Here is a 24,183-nt window from a genome sequence, read left to right as displayed (position 1 = left end):
TCAGGACAATGTTGCCACGTGGCAAGTCCTCTTAGCTATTGCCCCAGAGAATCTTTCAGCACAAATCTGGCTGAACTTGGTGATGGATGACTAGTGAGCCAATGACGAAAAAAATTTGGGGGGGCTGCCCCAACCTAAGACAGGAAATGTGTTTTGACCTGGATGCTTTCCCATGACGGGTAAGGGGTATTGCCTGATGTCCAATGCCACCCAAGACAGGCCTAGTCATATAATTTATATAAAAGGGGGACCTGTAGGGCCCGGGTATGCCCTTGTTTCTGGGTGCATCTTGAGGACAGTTTCTGGTCAGCTAACTAAGCATCCTGTTTGTTCCTGTGCACTTCCTGCCCCGCCTGGTGATTAGCTGTAGGGCATTGACTCCTTTGTTGGTATGGTAATTTTCCACCTGCCTGGGCGGAGGTCCTTGTGCAGCAGTTAGGTACTTAAGGACTTCCCCAAGTCTGAATAAACTGTCATTCCGCTGATCTCCTTTCGAATGACCCTGGTCTCTTTGTGTGTTCTTTCAATCTTCAGGCCCTTGCCCGACTCGCATAAGGTACAGTGGCACACAAACTGTACCCAGGGTGTAACACAGAATGGGGTGTTACAATTATTGTGCTTTTTTTTTTTTATGAAAAACAACCCTCTCCTACATCCAGTTTTCCTCAGATGCCTATTGTTTTTGGTAGGGTTGAGGCCTTGTGGGATATGTCAAGGAGCTTCTTCTGCTTGTCCGGGCAGGTAATTGAGGGCTTCTTCAAACAGTTGGTCTTCAGAGAGCGTGTCCTGGGAAGACTCATAGTCTGGATCGTCAGGAGGGCCCTGCTCCTCTTGGATGTCTTGGTCAGAGATGGAATGCAACAGCTGCATTCTGGGGAGTGATCGTATGTCCAAAGCCCTGATACTCGCCATGGGGTGAGGATGACCTTGAACCTGGAGAACCTGTATCACTTGGTGTTGGGGAAAAGAGACTTGTGTGTTCAGTATGCTCTGGGTCTTCGGGAAAACATTATTTTTTTTTTAGGATAACCCCGCACAGTTCTTCCTATAAGACAATATAAAATTAATAGCCAAAAGTTATTTTTATCATTGTATACATAATTCTATAACCACTCCCTTTCCCCTTTTGTCTTCCCCAAATCTGAAGAGCCTGTATCATGGCACTGCTTTCCATATTTTCTCATTTCTTAAATTACTAGAGTAAATGACCTTATCTTACGTATTTGGGTCAGGATGCCACACAAGCATGAGGACCTGAGTTCGATCCTCAGCACGGGTACAAAGGTGGGCATGTTTGCAGTCCCCGTGCTAGCAAGGCAGAGATAGGATCCCTGGGGCTCTCTGGTCAGCCATCCTAGCTGAGCCCAAGGACAGCGAGAGACCCTGTTCCAAAACCCAAGCTGAACATCCCGAGGGACCACACCTGAGCTTCATCTCTGACCCCATGTGCACAATACACAAACCTAGCTTCCCAATATACACACTTACACTAACAGAAGTTAAACAGCTGTTACTTACCGAAATATCTCATGTCCTCGGCAATGTGATGCTCGATATCAGACACATCAAACATTGCTACGAAGGAGTCGAAGCATGAGCCTTCCTCTCCTTCCTTTATATACGGCTTATATGAAAACAAATAATGATTTCCAATCGCCATGAAAAGCATTTCGATGCAGATGAGGACATCCTACAACAGTCACACAAATATCAGACATCTTTGGGCTTCGATCTAATATTTCAAATTGTTAACTTTTCAAAGTTAAGAGTGTCAATAACTTTGAAATAGAATCCTGATTATATTCCTTTTCAACATTTTTCCCCACTTCATAACATGACAAGCAAAGTTTGCATCTCTTTTGCTTTCCCTCACTCAAGAATTTCTCAATGCAGTACACAAGCACTGAAAGAAACCATGCAGACATAAGCGGACCAGGAATAAAATCAGTACCCATGAGTCCCTGTAGGCCATTTCTCTCAGGTTCTCGCTCCTCACTACATAGTAAGCTAGCAGTCATGCCCACTGTTTGCACGTTGGCAGGTTCTGGGCATCACTGCATTAAATAGCTTAAACAGTAACACCCCCTGAGTTCGGAGACAGCCCTACTTACCTGCAGGCCTGTGGCCACAGCTTCAGGACGTTGCCCTTCCATCACATGTATCTTTGAAATTATGCCAGATTTTAGTAATACACTGATTAGTACTGCTTGCCTGGATGTCAAGAAGAGGTAAATGTCAAATCTAAATCATGAAATGACCGGCTGTTTTATGCGATTAGGGGCTAGGGAGGTGGCTCAGTGGGCAAAGCGCTTGTTGTACAAGAGTGAGGAAGGTCCTAAATGAGAAGCACAGAACCCAGGTAAGGCTGGCATGTAGCACACACACACGTAAACCAGCGTTCCTGAGGGGAGCTGAGAGGTGGGACAGAGTCCGGGGAAGACCGCAGGCCAGCAAGCCTTGAGTGTGTACAGTGAACAATTAAGAGACCCTCACCTCAATGTAAGACATGGACACCCAAAGCTCCTCATCTCCATATGCACACATGACATGGGCATGTTCCCACTCACAATAAACACATACATAACATATACACAAAAAGATTAAAATACGCAACCACAAACAGTTAAGGCCTCAGTGTATCCTAGGACTCCAAACTATCCTGCCTACAGAACACACTCCCAAACAAACTGTGTTTACATTAAATATATGCACCTTGCCTTACAAATGTATTAGCTTCATAAGATGAATTTCATTATGTATTCTCAGAACTTCAGCATTTGACTTACATATCTTTTTTGTTGTTGTTTTGAAACCAGGTACAAATAATTAGATTCTGCGTTCTAGCAGTGTGTTTATATGGGCCTACTAGCACTTTATTATTTTATTTATTTAGGTACAGGGTCTTTCTATGCAACCCTGATTGTTCTAGAACTTGCTATGTTGACCAACCTGGTCTTGAACCCGAGATCTGGCCACCTCTGCCTCCCAAGTGCTGAGACTAAAGGCACGTGCCATCACACCTGGATAATTACTAGGATCAAAAAAATACTATTTATTTTCAGCCGTGTATGTGAGATCGGAAGACAACCCGCTGGTGCCGTTTCTTTCCCTCTACCGTGGGCTCTTGGGTGGAACTCCCCTCGTCAGGCTTGGCAACGGCAAGCCTCTCTTCCTGCTGACCCATGCCACGGCTCTACTACTCTGTCTTATTTCCCCTCCTTTTTGATCAGTGTGGCAGGGTCCCTGAGGGCGGCTCTGTTCTCTACTTCTGCTTTTACAAGGGTGCTGGGGATCAATCTCAATTCTTTGGTGTGCACAGCAAGGGCCTTTCCCTGCTGAGCTATCCTGCCAGCTTACGGGTTATCTGAATTAGAATGCTGTTGAGTTCCAGAAGTTTTTCTAGCATAAATTACGTCTGTAGAAGACTGCACATGATGTGTGCCCTCAGATGCTAATCATTGCTCTGGCAGTGCAATTCCATGAATTTTTTTCTCTTTTCCCCTTACTGAACTGCTAAACTGGATAGATTTGTCTATGTAACTCTTATTACCTAGCCTATTACTAATCTAACACCATGTCTAGGTTTGTTTGTTTGTTTTGTGACACCGAGGACAGGCAGTAGGGCCTTGTCTACACTATGCGGACACTCAAATGTATCTCCATCCCTACCTTGTATTTTAAAGGACACACACTGATAAACATTTCCTCACACCATTAAATGTCTTCTCCTAAACTGATACTGTTTTATTCATGACAATCATAATTTTAAACAGTTTATTTTATTCATTTTGAGACAGGGTCACACTATGTACCTCTGACTGGCCTCATACTTGCTATGTAGACCCTGCTAGCCTTGAACTCATAGAGAACCACCTGCTTCTGCCTCCCCGGGGAGTGCTGGGATTAAAGGGTACACTACCACACCCAGCAGAACTATAATTTTAAGGATGGTATCAAGATAGTTAGGCTATCTCAAATTATCTTCATCTTTTAAATGCCATAGTGGCCGTCTGACTACTTCTTTGATTGTTTAGATACAAGATCACACACGGTGGCATAGGCTAATCTACAACTTGCTATAGAGAGCAGGCTGTCATCAAACTCAATGTGAGATTCTCTTGGTTTACCCTGAGTGTTGGGACTACAGGTATATACCACCACACAGGACTAAGATTGTGTTTTAAAAATACTTTTAAAAACAATTTTTTAATATTTAGTTTTGTGTGTTGCATTAAAAAATAAAATATTTTTTAATATTTAGTTGCATGTGTATATACAAGTAGAGTATCTGCAGATACCAGAAGAGCGAATTAGAATCACCTGGATCTGAAATTGCAGAGGGTTGGGACCACTAACTTTGTTGGTGTTGGGAACTAAACCCAGATCCTCTGAAAGAATAGCAAGGGCTCTTATCTGCTGAGCCATCTTTCCAGGCCTGTTTTTCTAAATCTTACAAAAGCTAAACGGATGGGTTTAGAAAAAAAATTCAGGGGCTGGAGAGACCAGTGGTTAAGAGCTTCCAGAGGTCCTGAGTTCAATTCCCAGCAACCACATGGTGGCTCACAGCCATCTGTAATGAGATCTGTTGCCCTCTTCTGGCCTGCAAGCATATATGGAGGCAGAATGTTGTATACATAATAAATAAATAATTTTTTTTATATGTGAGAGAGAGGGGGAGGGGAGAAGAGACTGAGACTTTGCAAGTATGTGCATGTGTCACAGAGGTCAGAAGAGGGCTTCAGGTCCTTTGAACTAGAGTGACATGGCTGCTGGGGACAAACTATGGTCCTCTGGATATGCAGCAAACTCTTAACTGCTGAGCCTCTCTCCAGCCCAAGGACATCTGCCTAGTTCAGACTGGCCTTGAACTGGTGGTCCTCCCTCAGTTTCCCAAGGGCTTGGACCACAGGTAGGCACCACTGAGTCTGGCATTGTCTTTACATTACTGTAAAAAAACTCCCTTAACAATTTTATTGGCATTTATAAAGAAAGAATATTTAAGAGCACGCAATACTTACCAGAATGAGATAAAAACTACCAGTTTGATACAAAGAAATTAGCAAAATGGTTGTAAAGGGCTGAACTCTTCTTTCAGCACTTTGTAAAACAGCCAGAGGCAGTAAATGACAAACTAGAAACAAAAGCAACATTCATCAGTCTACAGTAGGAAGACAGGGACTGACTATTAAAGCCGAACCAGAGCCTGCTCTACAGGAACTTTCCAGGTGGAACTTAAGGCTGATTAGTCAATGTTTTAGTGCTTTTACTATGTTACTGTAGAAATATACATGTGAAATTTCTCAGGACATATATAACATTTTTTCTGAACATGTTTCTAAGTACTGTAAGCTAAGCAATAAACAAATGAATGACATGAACAGAAGAAAAGATTTCCTTCAGTCAAAAGGGAAACATACCTGTTAAGCTTTTAAACACAAATTACCATCACTTTTATAAAAACTCAATTAGTATTATTATTAGCTAGTCTCTTGTGTAACATTTATACAACACACACAGTTTATAAATTAACACATTAAATAAGTACAGTTTCAATAAAATTGTGACCATGAAATCTACATCATACACATTTCCTTGAGAGCAGTCTGTTAGTCCAGCTGGCCTGACTTCTTAGAATAAATGTTCGTGACGTTAGAGTCAGTTCTAATAACCCACCAGGACTTCAACAGCAAGAAGCATCTCTGAAAGCTTACTTTCCCCATTAAAATGATAAGACACTTTATGCTCATTTAAACTACTGCAGGACAGGAAAGCAGTAAGGATCCTTCTTCAGATCCTTGCAGTGGAGTCAGGGCCAAGCAAGCTGCATGCTCTACACTCACAGGCCCTGGGTTCTAGCTCTAGTACTGTTAAAAAAGAAATTGAGGGCCTAGTGGTGGTGGCAAACACCTTTAATACCAGCACTCAGGAGGCAGAGGCAGGTGGACCTCGGTGACCTCGAGGCCAGACCAAGTTTCACAACAGGTTCCAAAACTATGGAGAAACCCTGTCTCAAAAACTCAAAAGCAACAGCACAACAAAAACCAAAACAAAAACCAAAACAAACTGACTCTCAGCACTGAGCGATTTCTCTGTACATATGAACTGTTACCCCGTTAGGCTGGGATCATACCCAGGGCTATGTGTGCTAGGCAAACACTCCATATTCCACCAGTCACAACCCAATTTTCTAACATCTGTCATGAACTAAAATAAAATTTTGTTCCCCAATATTGTTTTCAACTAAAAGTAGCTAACTTTTGTGTGTTTCAAAATCTATCTAAATGCCAATGGGAAGAACAAACTATGCCCACAAAGAAGAGCATTTCCAGTTCTTTCTTATCATGGGTATTACATCCCAGAAGGCAAAAGCACTTCTGACCATTTCTTTAGACTACATTTCCAGAAAAAGGACTATGGGTCATGAAGGCAAACATGAGGGAAATCTCTGGAGACATACCACATTTATTTCCATTAAAAAAATGTTTTGTTTGTTTTGGGTGTTTTGAGACAGGGTTTCTCTGTGTAACACTGGCTGTCCTGGAACTCACTTTGTAGAAAAAGCTGGCCTCACACTCAGATTCACCTGTCCCTGCCTCCCACCTTCTGGGATTGAAGGCATGCGCTGCCGTGCCCAGAACCATTATAAACTTCCAACACTGTGTGGGCCACTGTATTTCAGTTACTACACTGTAGGAAGCACCACCCCAAAGACACTCCTTATAGCCCTTAAGTTCCTAGACCAGCACCCATATTTTTTTAAAACTTCAGTCTTGGCAGGGCAGTGGTGGTGCACACCTTTAATTTCAGCACTTGGGAGGTGGAGGCAGGCAGATCTCTGTGAGTTTGAGGCCAACCTGGTCTACAAAGCAAGTTCCAAGACAGCTAGAAGAACTGTTACACAGAGAAAAATCAAAAAACAAAAAAACTTCAGTCTTTATTTTCCTTTAATTCTAAATACAGATTAGATGATTGAGTTCTTTCTTTTCTTTTTTCTTTCTTTCTTTTTTTTTTTAAGACAGGGTTTCTTTGTGTAGCCCTGGCTGTCCTGTAACTCACTCTGTAGACCCAGCTAGTCTCAAACTCAGAGATTTGCCTTTGTGCTGGGATTAGAGGACTGTATCACCACCACCTGGTGAATCCTTCCATTTTTATTTAAACTTTATCCTTTTGCACCAATTAGACTTTCCCTCTAACTGAATAGGCTGACTGTGTTATGTTCTGCTCATTTAGAAGCACACAATGCTTTTACCCACAGCTATGCAGTAACAAGGGCAAACAGGTGTGCATGTAATCACCAAATTATTCATGAACATATTCCTGTACTTTTATATACATTAAAGCTGTTTCAAGTTCCATGTACAAATGAAAAGGTAATATTTTTCTCAAGAAAAGTGCATGATAACACTCAGCACAGAAACTAACTTAGTACAGCTATGGGGAATGATGATTTACTTACGAATTGTGACAGGTTATTTACTATAAACAAGTGTGTCCAAGCGTTGGAGACACTAAAGTTCCCTTCATCGTAGACACCAACAGTTTCACATACCCTTAAAAATGGCAAAAATCAACGTTATAACTAACCAAGCAAACCCATATCTTAATATATCTCTTTTAGAGACTTATTTTATGTATATGAATGTTTTACTGCATGCAGACCTGTGCACATGTGTACGCTGTGCCTTTGGTGGCCAGAAAAGGGTGCTGGCCACACGGGCCCTAGATTTTACTGAACCCGAGTCCTCTGCAGGAGTATGGGGTGCTCTTTAACCACTGTATGCTCTCAGCCCTGAACACACACTTAAGAATTCCGAGACCATTTACTTCAGCAGCGCTATGGATCATCTCTTAACTCTGGTCACGGACAGAGAAACATTCTTCTAGATGTGTATGATATGATTATTCCTTCTACCTTAAAGGAATGACAAACTCAGCATCATTAAACTAGAGAATCATCACTAACTCCAAAAGACAAGGCCTGATTTTGGAAAGTGTGACTGATAAACATTGACTCCGGCTCACCTTTTCCCTGTAAACTACCTGGCTGATGCGTATCTGCAGACCCAGTCCCCCATCCCCCTGCCCCAAAAGTAATTTTTAGCACAAGTACTGGGCTATGTGCTCGTCTGGTTTCTAAGCAGCAAACAAACAAAGCATAAGCCATAAACCACTCCAGCTCGAGGGCAGAATAAAGAGCTGACCTGGTTTGTTTTAATGTGGCTGTCTTTACTTTGTGAGCTGCAGAACTTTGAGGTCTAACAGAGGAATCGTATAAATTGACACTTTTGATAATTTTAGGGAACGTTTCCGAGGTTAACCCAAAGGAGATTTTATTTTTTGTGTTTTACAGTCTGCTCTCAAAAGGATGTGAATCTCGTAACAATTCCTATACTGTTCACTGTAATAGAATCCAGATTTTATATATGGATTTACATTATTCATCAACATTGATTTTCTTCTTGTTTTTTTCCCATTTAAGAACATAAATTATTTTTTTAAGACAGGGCCCAGTCTGACCTTGAACTCTCAATTCTCCTTACTCTACCTTCAAGTGCTAGGATTATTTGCCATGAATCACTACACTTGGTTTCTGTGAAATTAAACCCAAGGCTTTGTGCATACAAAGCAAACACTCTTATCAACTGAGCTATATTCCCTGCCATGTATCAAGAAGATAAAAAAAAAACAGCTCCAGAAAGGTCACACTTAAAACGCTGTCACAGTGGTGATCGATTTGACCACAGTGTACTGCAACACTCCAAATCTGTACCAATAATACCGTATTCTGCAAGAGAAGAGAACACCAAAGCTCAACTATTCAGTGGCATCAGAGCATCTCAAAGCCTCCAAACTGAAGTCACTTAAAAAGGCGTGGAACAGAAGGAGTAGAAAGTACTGGGACCTTGGTCTTTCCATTTCCCACTCTTGCCATGACATACTTCAAATCAACAGGACCCAATGATCTCATCAACAGTCCAAATAGACCCAATTATCTCAGACATTTTTGATAGAAGTGATAGTGAAACCTCTAACACACACCCCAGGAGAGAAACTGGGGCGCAGATCAACTGTGCCTATGTACCTGTGCATATGTAAGAATGTGTTCACAGAAAGATTTCCTGGGACAAGGGAGCCACCGAGGGTGCCAGCATATTCTCCAGGCTGTGGCCTGGACTGCACAGAGGAAGCGGTGAGCTGAGCTCCGGCTTTCCTTGCCATCCTGACAGCAGGTGCACCAACTACGCACCTTCCCACCACAATGGACTGGCCCCACAAACTCTGTTCCTTCATTGCTCTTGGCAGTCATTTTGTCCCAGCAGTGAGACAATTAGCTGTGTGATCACAGACAAGATCACGGAGGCTCTTATTCCCAGCTGTAAAAAGGATGCTGACTAAATGTTTTCTAAGGTTCTCTCTTACAATACACTGATGAACTTTTCTACCGGAGTGATCACTCACAACATAAAAAGAAAACAAAACAACAAACAATACAAACAGCTGACTGATACTGAAAGCCCACATGGAGGCTCACTAAAGACAAACATACTTACTCTCCCATAGCCCAAGGTGGACAGCAGCACGGGGGGGGGGGGGGAAATGCTGTTGCTGATTTTTAGCTTGCAGGTGGAGCATCGTGTTGGGGATTCGGATTGCTAGGTAATTGTTAAGGAGTATCATGAAGTTATAAATGACGCAAACTTCATAGATTTCCTCAAGGTGTCCACATAGATGGTGATTTTGGGATACTTCAAAGAAAACCACTATAAGAAAACAAGACCTGTCAACGACATAATGTGAATTCACCCCACTCACAGAAGCTAACTCTAGAGCCTGGAGATTGTGTCCCATGCTTGCTACAAACTACCATAATCCAGAATGGATTCACTTGGGGAGGAGGCCAGGGAATGCAAGGCTGCATTCCATTACTGAGCTGCATCCCCAGCCCTGTAACACATGCCTTGATGTGCAACAACAGTTTCAACACAGCTAACAAAACAGGTAAGTGCTGGGATAAATAAGGAATATAAAAAAAAATTAATTGCATTCACAAATTATCTGAAATTAAGGGGGAAAAATGATCACAGAAAATGCTCCTAAAGACACCTCTGTGTGTGTGTCTTTCTTGTTCTTTTTTTCAGACAGGGTCTATGTAACCCAAATAGTCTGGAACTCACTAGGTAGACCAGCTGGCCTCCAATTCACAGAGTTCCACCTGAGGGATGGGATTAAAGGCATGCAACACATGGCTATAGCCATTTTCTTTATATCTAACTACCAGAGTAGTTACATGTAGCGCGCCACGGCGCTGTCATGTTCTCAGGGTCTGGCACTAAGCCCGTTGCTGCCATTTGCTAGTTGTCCCTATTTAGTAAACAACTTCTGTGCACGCTCACCTCTGGCCCAAGAGTGGTTTGAATTCCACCTATCAGTTGTTCACACGTCTTGCTCACGCGGTCGCCTCAGTGTGGGCTGAGCCAATCAAGCAATGGCACATCATAGGCGGACCAGGCGCTGTATATATTCCCCGCGCGGTCGGGCTCGGGGTCTTTTTGCCTCCATCTTATCTTCAGTCTTCTGCGCTCCAATAAAGTACGTTCCAAGAAGAATCCTGTTGTGGTCATCTTCTCTGCTGGCAGAGTTGCGCGCCACAAGTGGTGCCGAAACCCGGGACCTTGACATACAGACACCAGGCAAAAGACCCTCGCGTCAGTGAGAGGATTCAGAACTTGGACATCCGGAGTGGCGGCGCTGGTAAGTCCTCCAAAAATTAGTTTCCTGACGTGCTTGCTGGTGGGGGGGAGTCGATCCACTGATCTGTGCTTTGGCCCTTTTTCTTCTGTTTTGTTGTGCTGTTTCTTCTTACGCTGTCATAAGCCGGGACGGGAGTGTGTCCGCTGGGACCTGTCATAGGCAAAGCGAAAGTAAGTCCAGCGTAGATAGGTCGGCATTTCCCCCGTGTATAAGTTGTGCATAGGTAAGCACACAGCATGGGGAATGCTGCCTCCAGTTCGGCGAGTGTGAGCTCATTTTTGCGTCTGCTCCAGCGACTACTGAGAACCCGAGACCTGAAAGTCTCGGACGGAACTTTGAGGAAGTTCTTGGAGGACGTGTATCAAGCAGCTCCTTGGTTCGCCGGTTCGGGGGATATTAATCTTCCCTGCTGAGAGAAATTGGGTAAAGATCTTGAGGCAGCCAAAGAACAGGGCACACTCCTACGGGGGACATTTCCCCTATGGAGATTAGTGAGGGCTTGTCTGAAGGAAGGTAATGTGTTGAGTCATTGAAGGAAGGCTGCAGAGCACTCTCTGCCTACCAGGACAGCATGTCAGAGTCAGAATCAAAAGGAAAGGGACTAAGGAGAGCGACAATAGCTCTCGGAATGGAGAAAAGGAATTCCAGAAAAGAAAAGTATATATCCACCTTTGGATGAGTTTGCTAATTTTTCTATTGACCAATCTTTGGATGAGGAGGATTGGTTGGATGTGGCGGAGGAGCAAGACTTAGAGGAAGCAGCGGCACAGTGCGAGAGAGAGTGTTATAGTCCGGAATATACTATGCCTCTGTCCTACGATTCTTGTCAAGATCAACAGCGCCTTCAGCGGCGTCTGCTTCCTTTATCAAGCATAGCACCTGGAACAAATTGGCCAGTGCTTACCCTGTTTTTCAAGACCCCAATACTGGACAGAGATATCACGAGCCAATAGGATATAAACAACTAAGGGATTTGGCGGAGGCTACACGGACTTACGGAGTATCAGCCAGCTTTACTCTAGGGTTGGTGTAGCGTTTAGGGCAGTCAGCTATGACCCCCGCTGATTGGATGAGCACAGTGAAAGCATGTGTTTCTTTAGGACAGTACCTGGATTTTAAATCTATATATACTGATCTTGCCATCGCACAGGCCCGCACTAATGCGACTAATGGCAGTGCCGCTTGGACGGCTGATATGTTGCTAGGACAAGGGCAATAGATTAATAACCAGACAGTTTTTCCAATACTAGTATATCAGCAGATTAATGAAATGGCCATTAGGGCCTGGAAGTCTTTGCCCAATAGAGGGCAAGTGTCTGGCAACTTGACTAAGGTTATTCAGGGGCCGACAGAGCCGTTTTCGGACTTCGTGGCTCGTATGATAGAAGCTGCAGGAAGAATTTTTGGAGACGCAGATCAATCTATGCCCTTGATCGAACAGCTTATATTCGAGCAATGCACTAAGGATTGCCGGAGGGCTATTACGCCCTGGAAGGGGAAGGGCCTTCAGGCTTGGATGAAAGCATGTAGAGAAATTGGAGGGCCATTATCCAACGCAGGCTTAGCGGCTGCAGTACTAGCTGCTGCCAGGACCACAGGGGGAAAGAATGGAGCATGCTTTAAATGTGGGAAACCTGGACACGTGAGAAAGAATTGCCCAAATGGAAACCAGAGAATTGGTGAGGGAGGCCGTCAACCAGGCTTATGCCCTCGATGTAAAAAGGGGAAACACTGGGCCAATAAATGTAGATCAGTCAAGGACATTAATGGGCGACCCATAACAACACCACCTGGGTCAAAAAATGGCAAACGGGGCCCTCATCCCCAGGGCCCTCAAATGTATGGGGCATTGCAGGGTCCGACAGAACATTTCCCACAGAAGCCAGAAGAGCAACCTCAGGCTCCGCAGGGTTGGACATCTGTGCCACCACCCGGATGGTACTAACCCCTCAGATAGGGGTGCGACCCCTTGAATCTGACTTCTGAGGTCCCTTACCAAAGGACACGGTCGGCCTCTTGTTGGGATGGTCCTCCTCAGCCTTGAGGGGATTGGTGGTGACTCCGGGAGTCATAGAGACAGATTATACAGGAGTAGTTAAATTCATGTGTGCATCCCCTCGAGAAATCTCAGTTATCTCGCCAGGGGATCACATAGCCCAGATATTAATATTGCCAAGCTTACACAACAAATTTCCTGCCAAAGAGACCGTTAGAGGAGAAAAGGGGTTCGGATCCACAGGTGTAGATATGGTGTATCTGTCCCTGGAACTCGATAAACGACCCATGCTAGGCCTAAAGATAGAAGGAAAACACTTCAAAGGCCTTTTGGATACTGGGGCAGATTGCAGCATCATTAGAAAGGAAGAGTGGCCAGCTCGCTGGCCCCTACAGTCTTCCTCACAACTCTTGCAAGGGCTGGGGTACGCAAATACACCAGAAGTCAGCACCAAAGAGTTGGTTTGGGTTTGTGAGGAAGGACAGACCGGTAGAATACAGCCTTTTGTGCTCAGTCTACCAGTCTCTCTGTGGGGCCGGGACATATTGAGGCAGATGAAAATGAGGCTTACTACTGACTATTCTGAGATCAGTCAGCGCCTTATGCTTGATGCGGGTTATGTCCCAAGGAAAGGACTTAGAAAGAACCTCCAGGAAATAACATGCCCCCTGGAGTCTGTAGGAAATCAGGGGCAAAAGGGGCTGGGTTTTTCATAGGGGCCACTGAGGATGCCATTCGTATACCCTGAACCACAAACACTCCGGTCTGGGTCCCTCAGTGGCCCCTTTCCAAAGAAAAATTAGAAGCCGCCTACTCGCTGGTCCAGGAGCAACTCTCCCTGGAACATTTAGAAGTTTCCCATTCCCCCTGGAATACTCCTATTTTTGTTATTAAAAAGAAGTTAGGCAAATGGAGGCTCTTACATGACCTTCGTGCTGTTAATCAACAAATGCAAATGTTAGGATCAGTACAGTGTGGCCTACCTTTACTCTCTAGCATTTCTAAGGACTGGCCAACAATTATTATTGACATTAAGGACTGTTTCTTTTCCATCCCACTAGCGAGGGAGGACTGTAAGCGTTTTGCCTTTACCATTCCATCTGTCAGTCATGAAGAACCTGACAAGAGGTTTCAGTGGAGAGTACTACCTCAAGAAATGGCCAATAGTCCTACTATGTGTCAGTTATATGTCCAATTAGCACTTGAGCCCATTCGAAAGGCTTATCCTATTGTTAGGATGTGTCATTATATGGATGACATTTTGATAGCAGCTCCATACAATGATGTGTTGGAAACAGTATTTGCTAGTACAGCAGAAGCTCTTAAGGCCAGAGGGTTGTTAATAGCCCCTGAGAAGGTACAGAGAGATCTCGTGGGCTGTTTTTTGGGAGCTGTTATATGTCCAAAGTATACACGCCGTCAAAAGGTACAGCTAAGAGTGGGTGCCTTAAAGACATTAAATGATTTTCAATGTCTCCTGGGAGACATAAACTGGCTTCGTCCGTACCTCAAAATAACCACTGCGGAACTCCGGCCACTGTTTAAAATATTAGAAGGAGATTCCAGAGTTACCTCTCCCAGATATCTAACTGAGGAAGCTAGGTTGTCCCTCAGAAAGCTGGAAAAGGCTATTGAAGAGGCACAATTACAACACATCGACTACAACAAACCCTTATCATTGTGTATCTTGCCAACTGAAGAAGCCCCTACTGCAGTACTCTGGCAGGAGGGACCTTTGTTGTGGATCCATGCTCATGCCTCTACCCCTAAGGTTATTCAATATTATCCTGCAGCAGTTGCTACGATTGCTATGATAGGCATAAAATTGTCTTTGACATATTTCGCTATACAACCTCAATTGCTTATACAGCCATATAATCCTAAACAGATTCAAGTTTTATGTGCCACCGTAGATGACTGGGCCATGTTGATTACCACCTTTAATGGCAGATTTGATAATCAGTATCCATCAGATAAATTGTTACAATTTATTACGCACCATCCGGTGGTTTTTCCTAAAATAACAGCATCACATCCGCTGGAAGTGGCAGTTACAGTTTTTACTGATGGTTCCAGCACAGGCAAAGGAGCTTATGTGATCCTGGGCGGAGAGACAGTGACGAAATGTTTCCAGTCCGACAGACCGCAAATAGTTGACTGTCAAATGGTGTTGGAGGTGTTTTGCAACTTCCCAGGACCCTTGAACATTTATTCGGATTCTCTTTATGTAGTTAATGCGGTCCGCTATCTAGAGGCCTCAGCAATAATATCAACTACTAGTTCTGTATCCTGTGTTTTCCTGGCTCTTTGTCAAGAGATCAGGAGCAGGAAATATCCCTTCTATATTACCCATATTAGAGCTCATTCCCTTTTGCCCGGCCCTTTGGCAGATGCTAATGCGCAAGCTGATGCTGCAACAAAAGCTTTTCCATCTTTAATTATGGACCCCTTAGCAGCCACAAAGCAGTTCCATCAATTATATCATGTGTCTGCTAAAGTCTTGAGATTAAAATTTGGCATAACCAGACAAAATGCCAGGGAAATAGTTAAGGCTTGTGAAGCATGTGTTTCCTTTCATCATCCTCCTCATGTTGGAGTCAATCCTAGGGGTCTTAAGCCCGGGGACCTTTGGCAGATGGACGTCACCCATGTGCCCGCCTTTGATATGTTCATGTATCAGTACTTGTTCAGGGGTTATTCATGCCACACCCCTGACTGGGGAGAAGGTCACCAATGTGGTAACACATTGTTTGGAGGCTTGGGCTGCTTGGGGCAAGCCCCGGCGTTTAAAAACGGACAATGGCCCGGCTTATACATCCAGAACATTTAAAGGTTTCTGTGAACGCATGGGTGTTCAACATCATACCGGCCTGCCGTACAACCCACAAGGACAAGGAATAGTTGAGAGAGCTAATCGCTCCCTGAAGGAACTTTTACAAAAACAAAAAGGAGGAATAGGCCATGGCCTACTACCAAGGAATGCTATATCCTTGGCAACATTTACCTTGAATTTTTTAACCTTGGACGATAAGGATCACTCACCTGCTGATAAACATGCGAGCATGAGTGCCATAGAATCCACCCTAGTAAAGTGGAAAGATGTGTTAAAAAATAAATGGAGTGGACCGGATCTGGTGATTGCCAGATCCAGGGGAGCTGTTTGTGTTTTCCCACAGGACCAGGAGGACCCAATCTGGGTGCCAGTAAGACTGACCAGAGAATTGAAGATCGCTGCGAAGGATGAAGACAACCCAGTGGATGCTGATCATCCTGCTGTGGGTGACTCAAACAGATGCAAAAAAGATGACACTCTGGGCGGTGACAAGGGCATGGCCCGTACCAATACCAGTTCATGCTAATTCATCCCTTTTACCCACATTATTCTTCACCTCCTGTGATATGGATGCACCCTGTTTACCTAGCCCAGAACCAAAATCAGAAAAGTTTAATGCAACCAGAGTTGATTTAAATGGAACCATGTGCTTTTCCTTAGATAAGAAACCCCCTTGCATTTGGCTCCGACGTAAAAATCTTACTGATTAGATGGATCCTTTGGTGCATAGCAAGATAGGGACAAATATGTTGAGTGAAGCACTCAATCAGGTAGCATCAGGAACATCAGGGTCTGGGTCAGGTAGTGATGCATTGGCCATAAATGTTACTACCATGGCCATGCAAGTAGAATCCATGGTGCCTACTGGAACAGAATCATTCGTAAGGAATACAACTTATTTCAGAGCATCACCACATTGCAATCCAGATTTTTCTTTTCCACCCACCTTTACCGCCTGCCAAGCAAGAACTTGGGAAAAGGAACAGGTTACATTTGGGTTTTCCTTATCCCCCTCCATGAAAAGCTATTTTTATAATAAAACCAATGAAAAATCCACAATAGGGTCAGGATGGTCCTGGTACCAATGGCTGCTCTCTAATGAGGCAGAAGCTACGGCAGATATTTCTGCTTTGGCACAACTTCGGCCAATTACAACATGGCTGCTCAATGTTACAGGCACTATTAATGAACAGGCAGAATTAGGAAGGTGGCTTCGTTATATTCAAGAAGAAGAGTTAAGTAATCATACTCTCCCAGAGGCTGCAGTCTGCTTGCCTTCCCCATTTGTTTTTTTACTTACTAATATTACCCATGGAAGCGAGGTTGATTGTAAGAATGCCTCAGTGGAGTGTTTTTTGTCTGAATGCTGGAATGGAACATGGAAACTGGCGATAGTGCTAAAAGTTCCTACTTTGTACCCCTCCCTGTGGAGGCTGACCCTGAACAGTTCCCTATTGCTATGCTCCTACGTGAGCGGCGTGATCTTGGAATTACCGCTGCCATAGTCACTGCTATTGTGGTGTCATCAGCAGCTGCTATTACAGCAGGAGTGGCCATGGCTAGCCAGACACAATCAGCTGCCGCCATTAACGAGATTGTTACCAAAACTGCAGATGTGTTAGATACTCAGACCAAAATCAGCAAACACATGCTATCAGGCATAGTGGCTGCTAATCAGAGGATCGGTTTCCTACAAACTCAGATTGATGAGTTAGCCAGCTTAGTTCAAGTTGGTTGCATAGCACATCAGAAACATGTTTGCATTACTTCTCTTGTTTTTAAAAATTCCAGGAACGAGTCTGAACGAATTGGACGATACCTGGCAGGAAATTGGTCGCAAGAGACGGAACTGCTACTTCAAGAGCAGCTGTTTCAAATCACCATTTTGAATAGCACCCACGTGCAGCCTCTCACTCTTGGACAGTTTTCTGATTGGTTTTACTCTGCCTTTTCTTATTTCAAAGAGTGGGTGGATATGGGAATGTTCAGTGCCCTGTGCTGCCTTGGTGTGGTCATATGCTTATGGCTTCTTTGCCGATTTAGGACACACCTGCGCAGGGACAAAGCAATTATGGTACAGGCTCTTGCTGCCCTTGAACAAGGAGTCTCCCCCCAGGTCTGGCTAAGCAGCCTTAAAGATGGCCTCTGAGCAAGATGCAGCCTCGGCACCTCCAGTCTTAGGACATTGCACGGAGATAGGTGCATCTTTGCTGATGGCCTCTGAGCAAGATGCAGCCTTGGCACCTCCAGTCTTAGGACATTGCACGGAGATAGGTGCATCTTTGCTGATGGCCTCTGAGTAAGATGCAGCCTTGGCACCTCCAGCCTTAGGGCATTGCACGGAGATAGGTGCATCTTTGCTCCCCTCTTCTCTGTCTCTTTCACACGGTCTTACAGTCCTTGCACCTCGTTGACCTTGTTGTCCTAGCACTCGAGAGGATGTTGGACTAGGGTACTCTTGCACCCTTGATCGTGAGGAAAGTCATGAAATTCCCCACTAGATCGGGTGTTCTGTTTTAAAACAAAAAAGGGGGAGATGCAGCACGCCACGGCGCTCTGTGCGCCAAGGTGCTGTCATGTTCTCAGGGTCTGGCACTAAGCCCGTTGCCACCATTTGCTAGTTGTCCCTATTTAGTAAACAACTTCTGCGCACGCTCGCCTCTGGCCCAAGAGTGGTTTGAATTCCACCTATCAATTGCTCACACGTCTTGCTCACGCGATCGCCTCAGTGTGGGCTGAGCCAATCAAGCAATGACACATCATAGGCGGACCAGGCGCTATATATATTCCCCGCGAGGTCGGGCTCGGGGTCTTTTCGCCTCCATCTTATCTTCAGTCTTCTGCGCTCCAATAAAGTATGTTCCAAGAAGAATCCTGTTGTGGTCGTCTTCTCTGCTGGCAGAGTTGTGCGCCACAGTTACATCCACTGTGGAAAGTCTTTTGTCCTTTCCTTTTTCTCCTCTTTTGGGGGGTGAGGTGACAAAATACTTCGTAACGGAAAAGCATGATAGTGATCCTTGAGAATCTGCATCCATGGGTTCAGCCAACCCTGGAGCAGATACCTGTAAAACAGCTCCTGATCCCAGGTCTGCACTCTGGAACTCACTATACAGACCAGGCTGGTCTTGAACTCATGGAGTTTCTCTTATCTGCACCCCTATCTCCTCAACCTCCAGGGCTGTCACTATTATTTATTCCAAGCATATATTAAAGAGTAGTGGTGAGAGGATACATCCCTACAATATGCCTACAACTGTCTTTAAGACAATCGTAGGAAAAGAGCTACACATTAAAAATATTTGAAACAGCTTCATTTTTCATTACATTATCTTCTTTGCCAACATTAAAAAAGTGAGCTTAGCCAGTTGCAGTGCTATATGCCTTTAATTCTAGCACTAGGGAGACTGACAGGTGTTGTGGGATAATGGTCTGCACCCTGTCAATTGTATTTTAATAAAGCAGGAAGTATAAGTGGGGCGACAAGAACAGAAAAATTTTGGGAAGAGGAAAGATTCAGTCTGCAGTCCTCACTGAGCTGCAGAGGAAACAAGATGAAACTGCCTCATTGATATAAGGTACTGAGCCATGTGGCTAACACAGACAAGAGTTATGAGCTAATGTAAGATATAAGGATGAGTTAATAAGAAGCCTGAGATAATAGGCCAACCAGTTCGTAATTAATGTAGAGTTCTGTGTGTTTCTTTGGGACTGAACAGCTGTAGGACTGAGGGAGACAGAAACCTCTGTCAAAAAACTAGGAGCCCTCTGTAAGTTCAGGGTCAACCTGGTCTCCAGAGTGAGTTCCAGGACAGCCAGGAATACAGTGAGACCCTATCTCAGAGAGAGAGAGAGAGAGAGAGAGAGAGAGAGAGAGAGAGAGAGAGAGAGAGATGAGCCATCTCTCCAGCCCAAAAATTCTTAATACAATACAATAAAATATACTTACGCTATCCAAACTGTATATGGGGACCATGCAAAGAATCCTATCTAAAGTAAAACATAAAATAACATTTAATATCATGTCTATGAATTATGTCAGTCAACACTAGTAGTAGCAAATATATTAAGACTTGACCTGATAATAGGTTTTTGAAGTTCTGGTTGCATGTAATGCACTAAGTGGTGCACAATCCCCCAGAGGAACACAGAGATTGTCAATATCACAAAGACACCAGCGATGAACCATGGCTCGGTATTTATTCCAACCTTGAAAAACAAAAGAACGCATTAGTTTAGATTCTGATATTAAAACTATAAAGATCAATATATTTCTTATGTTTTCATTTGATTTCTAATCCTCCTTGGCATTTCCAAAATAGTAACAATTTTTTTAAAAGATTTACTTTTTAAAAAATTCTATGTATATTTGTGTCTGTGTGTGGGTATGTGCTTGTGTGGACATCTGCTGAGGCCAGAAGAGGGCGCTAGAGTCCTTGGACCTGGAGTTAGAGGGGTGTGAGAGCACACACCTTTAGTGTGTGTCCAAGGAGGAGGCTCCAGGGCAACCAAAAGTACCCTCCTCGAACAAAACAAAACATTCCCATACTATCTTTGCTCACGGAATCGTGTCTGAGTGAGGACCAGCACCATGTGTGCTAAGGACTGATGCACCAAGTGTCCTCACAGAGTGCTGCTAGGAGGAAAGTTCCGTGACAAGCAGTCATAAACCACGCGACAGGAAAAACGAGCCACCACAGCCACCGCTGCAGTCACGTGCCACAGCATGGCAGCGCTGTGGGCACTTCTCTCTGCCTCAGTGTCCTCGTCCACAGAGGGAATCTCTTGTACTCGGCATTTCTCAGAGGGTTAAATAAAATCATAGTTACAGAATGAATGAGAGCGATCTTGAGGATATGCTCTAGCTAATACCTCTAACCTTAGACACAAAACAAAGCCTTTGTAATCTCAGTCTTCTCTGCCCATTGTGCTATCATTTCCCAGGGCCCTTCAGAGTCAAATCTTCAAAACTCAGATTCTCTGGATTCTAAGCTTCTACTACACATTCCCACTTAAACAATTCTGTTCTGGCTCTAGTCCTTCAACTGCAGTGAAATCACTGAGCTCCCAATGACCTTTCTACTTGTGAAACGTGACAGGCAAGGTGGCAACAATGGACACCAGCCAAAATGTTCCCCGAAACCCTCCTTCCCGGGCATTCACTTTGTTCTTTGTAATTTCCTGTGAAATACTGGTGCCAGGTCCTTTGCCGTTGTTCCTTCTCTGCGTCCTTGATCTAAAGCATTCTCTAACTGTGGACATTGACTGAAGTCTAACCATACCTAGGAGTACACTTGGGGGAGTACCTAGGTGTGCTCCCCTTCCAGAGGCTGGAACCTAACCTCTAATGCCAACGGCCATATTTGGGCATAAGGCTGATGGGAAATGACTTAAGTAAAATGAGGTCATAGTCTCATAGGGCTGGTGATTGCAAAATGAGATGGGCAACAACCTGAGGATTCAGCAAAAGCATGGCCAACCTGTGACCAGAGAGCAACCCCTCTGGCCCCCATGATATCTGACTCCAAAATAGTTTTCAAGACTGTGAAAAGATAAATTCCTGTGAAGGCACTCAGTTCATAAACGTGCTTCCACGTGTGTGAGTGCAGGTGTGGGTACAGGTGTGCAGGCGTGAGTGCAGGTGTGGGTATAGATGTGCAGGCGTGACTGCAGGTGTGCATGTGTGAGTGCAGGTGTGGGTACAGGTGTGCAGGTATGAGTGCAGGTGTGGGTGAAGATGTGAGTGAATGTGTGCATGTCAGAGGACAACTCTGGGAAATCAGCTCTCCTTCCACCTTGTGAGCCAGGGTCTCTCTTGTTTCTGCTGCTGTGCTGCATATGCCAGGCCAGACGGCTGACCAGCTTCTAGGCAACTATGTGTCTACCTTCCTCTTGCCATAGACATCGTTCATGTTGGCTATAGAGGGGGAACTCGGGGTCAGGCTTTCCTGGCTATTGCATTACCTGCTGAGCCATTTTTACAGTTTAGTTTATGGCATTTTCTTAGGACAGAGAGAGCAGACAAGACAAGTAACTGCAGCTGATGCGGTTCTGAGGTCTAGACTTGCATATCCAGTGCAGTATGACAGGCTCACCTGCACACACCCTCCATTAGACATCCCTATCAGAACTTGAGGGACTTGACTTGGGGTGTTGGCAGTTTACACGGCAGATCAGAATTTGTCTGAAAGGTTAGAGGCGCTTTGAAACTGCAGCTCACAACTAAGAGAAGTCTTAAGCAGAAATGGTACACATTTCACTCACCTTCCTGTACTATATTCCAAGGACTACTAAATGAGGAAGTTATATTTATATTAAGATTGCTATACCCAAATTTGGACAACAAATTTCAAATAACCTAAAAACTTAACAAATGAGAAATACTTAATGTCATATTTTAATAGCCTGAACCAGCTATATGGACTATAAGAGAAGCCAATAAAAGTTTAGTGAACAAAAGCACCCTAAAAATATGTCTAGACACATTGTTTAACTAAAATATTTTACACAATCAAAGGGGGGGTCATCTACATGGTATGTCATAACTCTTCCAAAGTAAGTGTTTCTCAATAAAAGTACTTTCTGGTTATTAATTAATCAATAATTCTAAGTTCCTTTTATACATATATTATAGCTATGTTAGGTACCCATCTTGCAATGCTTTACTAATGCCACAGCATGACATCAACACATAATGAAGGGTGGGTCAGAGAGATGGCTCCCCTAAGGTGATTGCCTCCAACACTACACTGATCCCTTGTGCTCCATCCCCAGTCAGCACTCAAGAAGGAAGGAGAGAACCAACTCCCCCAACTTGTCTGTCCTTTGGCCTCCACAACTGGGCCATCCCACGAATACACCAACAAATACATTTAAGAAAAGAAAGAAAGAAATGAATACACAAGTAACTTTAGTAAAACTTTTCCCTTGACTGAGGAGTAACTTTAAGTCTGGGAATGTCGCTCAGATGGGAGAATGCCTGCTTGCCTCAAATGCACACAGCCTTGGGTTTCATCCCTAGTGTTCAATAATCAGAAGCACTGAGAATGTGCTTGGAGGATTACTCTAGGCTACAAGACAAATTCCAAAGAGCATGGTCTACATGAGACTTTATCCCATTAGAGAAAGAAACAAATAAAAGACATAACTTCAAACATAAAACCAATTAGCAAGTCAAACTAACAGGAATCATTTCATTTCAGGAAGAGCTTCTAAAATCCAGAATGTAGCTTTCAAGGTAGTTTATTTTATCGGTTAAAACCAATATCTGATTTCAAGAAGAATTCTCTGGGAATTGATGGGTATCGGCAAAGCATTCTCAGGGGGAAAATTCAGAAGCCGCTGGCACCACGTCCTTGGGTCGGGCTGCATCCTCGCTGGCTAACCGGCGTGCACCCGGTCCGCCGCAGAGCAGTCGCCGCTCACCTGAGGGTCCTCTAAAGTCTTGGCTGTACCATGGCCCCGAGGACAGCCCAGGTGACCTGGATGGTCCCACCTGCAGCTGGAAGCCAGCAACTCCCCCCCCCGCTCTGGCAGGTGAGTTTCAGCACCCCCCCGAAGTCCCACCCCCCCTCCCCCAAGTCCCAGCTAGCTACTTCCTCACTCAAGCTTCTGGAACTTCCACAGTAGTGGAACTCATCTTTGAAGAGGTGGGAGGTCCTTGGATTTCCCAAAGGGCAGGGAACCCTGACAGCTCTTCGGGCTGATGAGGGAGGGGGACTTGATTGGGGGAGGGGGAGGGAAATGGGAGGCCGTGGCAGGGATGAGGCAGAAATCTTTAATAAATATATAAAATAAATAAAAAAATAAAAAAAAAATAAAAAAAAGAAATGAGTCCACTTCCGTTTCCGATCAGATGCTCAAAGCCAGTGACCAGCCGGGAGCTTCAAGCTAGGCAAACCCTGTCCGGTAACATCAGCCTTTATGACTGGTTAGCTACAGAGGAAGGGCGTGGCTGTAACCTAGGTTACCAGAGGGCGGCGAGGGATGCAGGAGAGGGTAGCGGAGGACTAGTGGTTTCCCTGAGTTACTGGGTCTTAGTGGAGCCTGAGGGGGGTTGTAGGAACTGAGACCCTTTCAGAAACACCTTCTTCATTCTTTAGACTTTATCCCACCTAACGGAAAGCTTTAATGAACACTGTGGAGGGGAACTTGAGACAGCCTTTTTCTCAGACGGCTCTCCAGTTGTCTTTAGGGGTGGAATCGGGAGCCAGCTGGAAAAAGACAGAATAGGAAACATTCGCTTAGATTTTAGTCAGTTGCTAGAGTTTAAGCCCTAAGGAGGAATTTGTCTGGATAATTTCTGAACCGAGTAGGAGAGTCATTAAAAAAAAAAAAAAAAAAGCTCATTTGGAAGTAACTGCCAATATATGTTCACATTTGGAACTTGGGTTAAAAAGTCCTACTCACTGGTTTTCTGACACCATATTCTGTGCACTCAGCTTTTAGCTGTATAGGTTTGCAGACAAAACAATAGCAAATGGGATTGTAAAGTCTTTCTAAATCAAGGGAACAAGCAAACATCTGTGTCCAGTTAGACGCATGAATATGGCCTATAATGTCATTTTCTGAAATCAAACACTATACTACGTTCTTTACCCGTATA

At 44.3% G+C, this 24,183-nt stretch overlaps 1 pseudogene; it reads right to left on the bottom strand.

The window, feature by feature from the left end:
- Nucleotides 1-844: 844 nt before the first annotated feature.
- LOC130863389 (transmembrane protein 184C-like) lies at nt 845-21,490 on the bottom strand (annotated as a pseudogene).
- Between the last annotated feature and the right edge of the window lie 2,693 nt (nt 21,491-24,183).

Source organism: Chionomys nivalis, chromosome 21 (genome assembly GCF_950005125.1).
Source record: "Chionomys nivalis chromosome 21, mChiNiv1.1, whole genome shotgun sequence".
NCBI classification, from domain to species: domain Eukaryota; kingdom Metazoa; phylum Chordata; class Mammalia; order Rodentia; family Cricetidae; genus Chionomys; species Chionomys nivalis.
The sequence above is the reverse complement of the archived record's forward strand: the minus strand, read 5'-3'. Positions and strand labels throughout refer to the sequence as shown.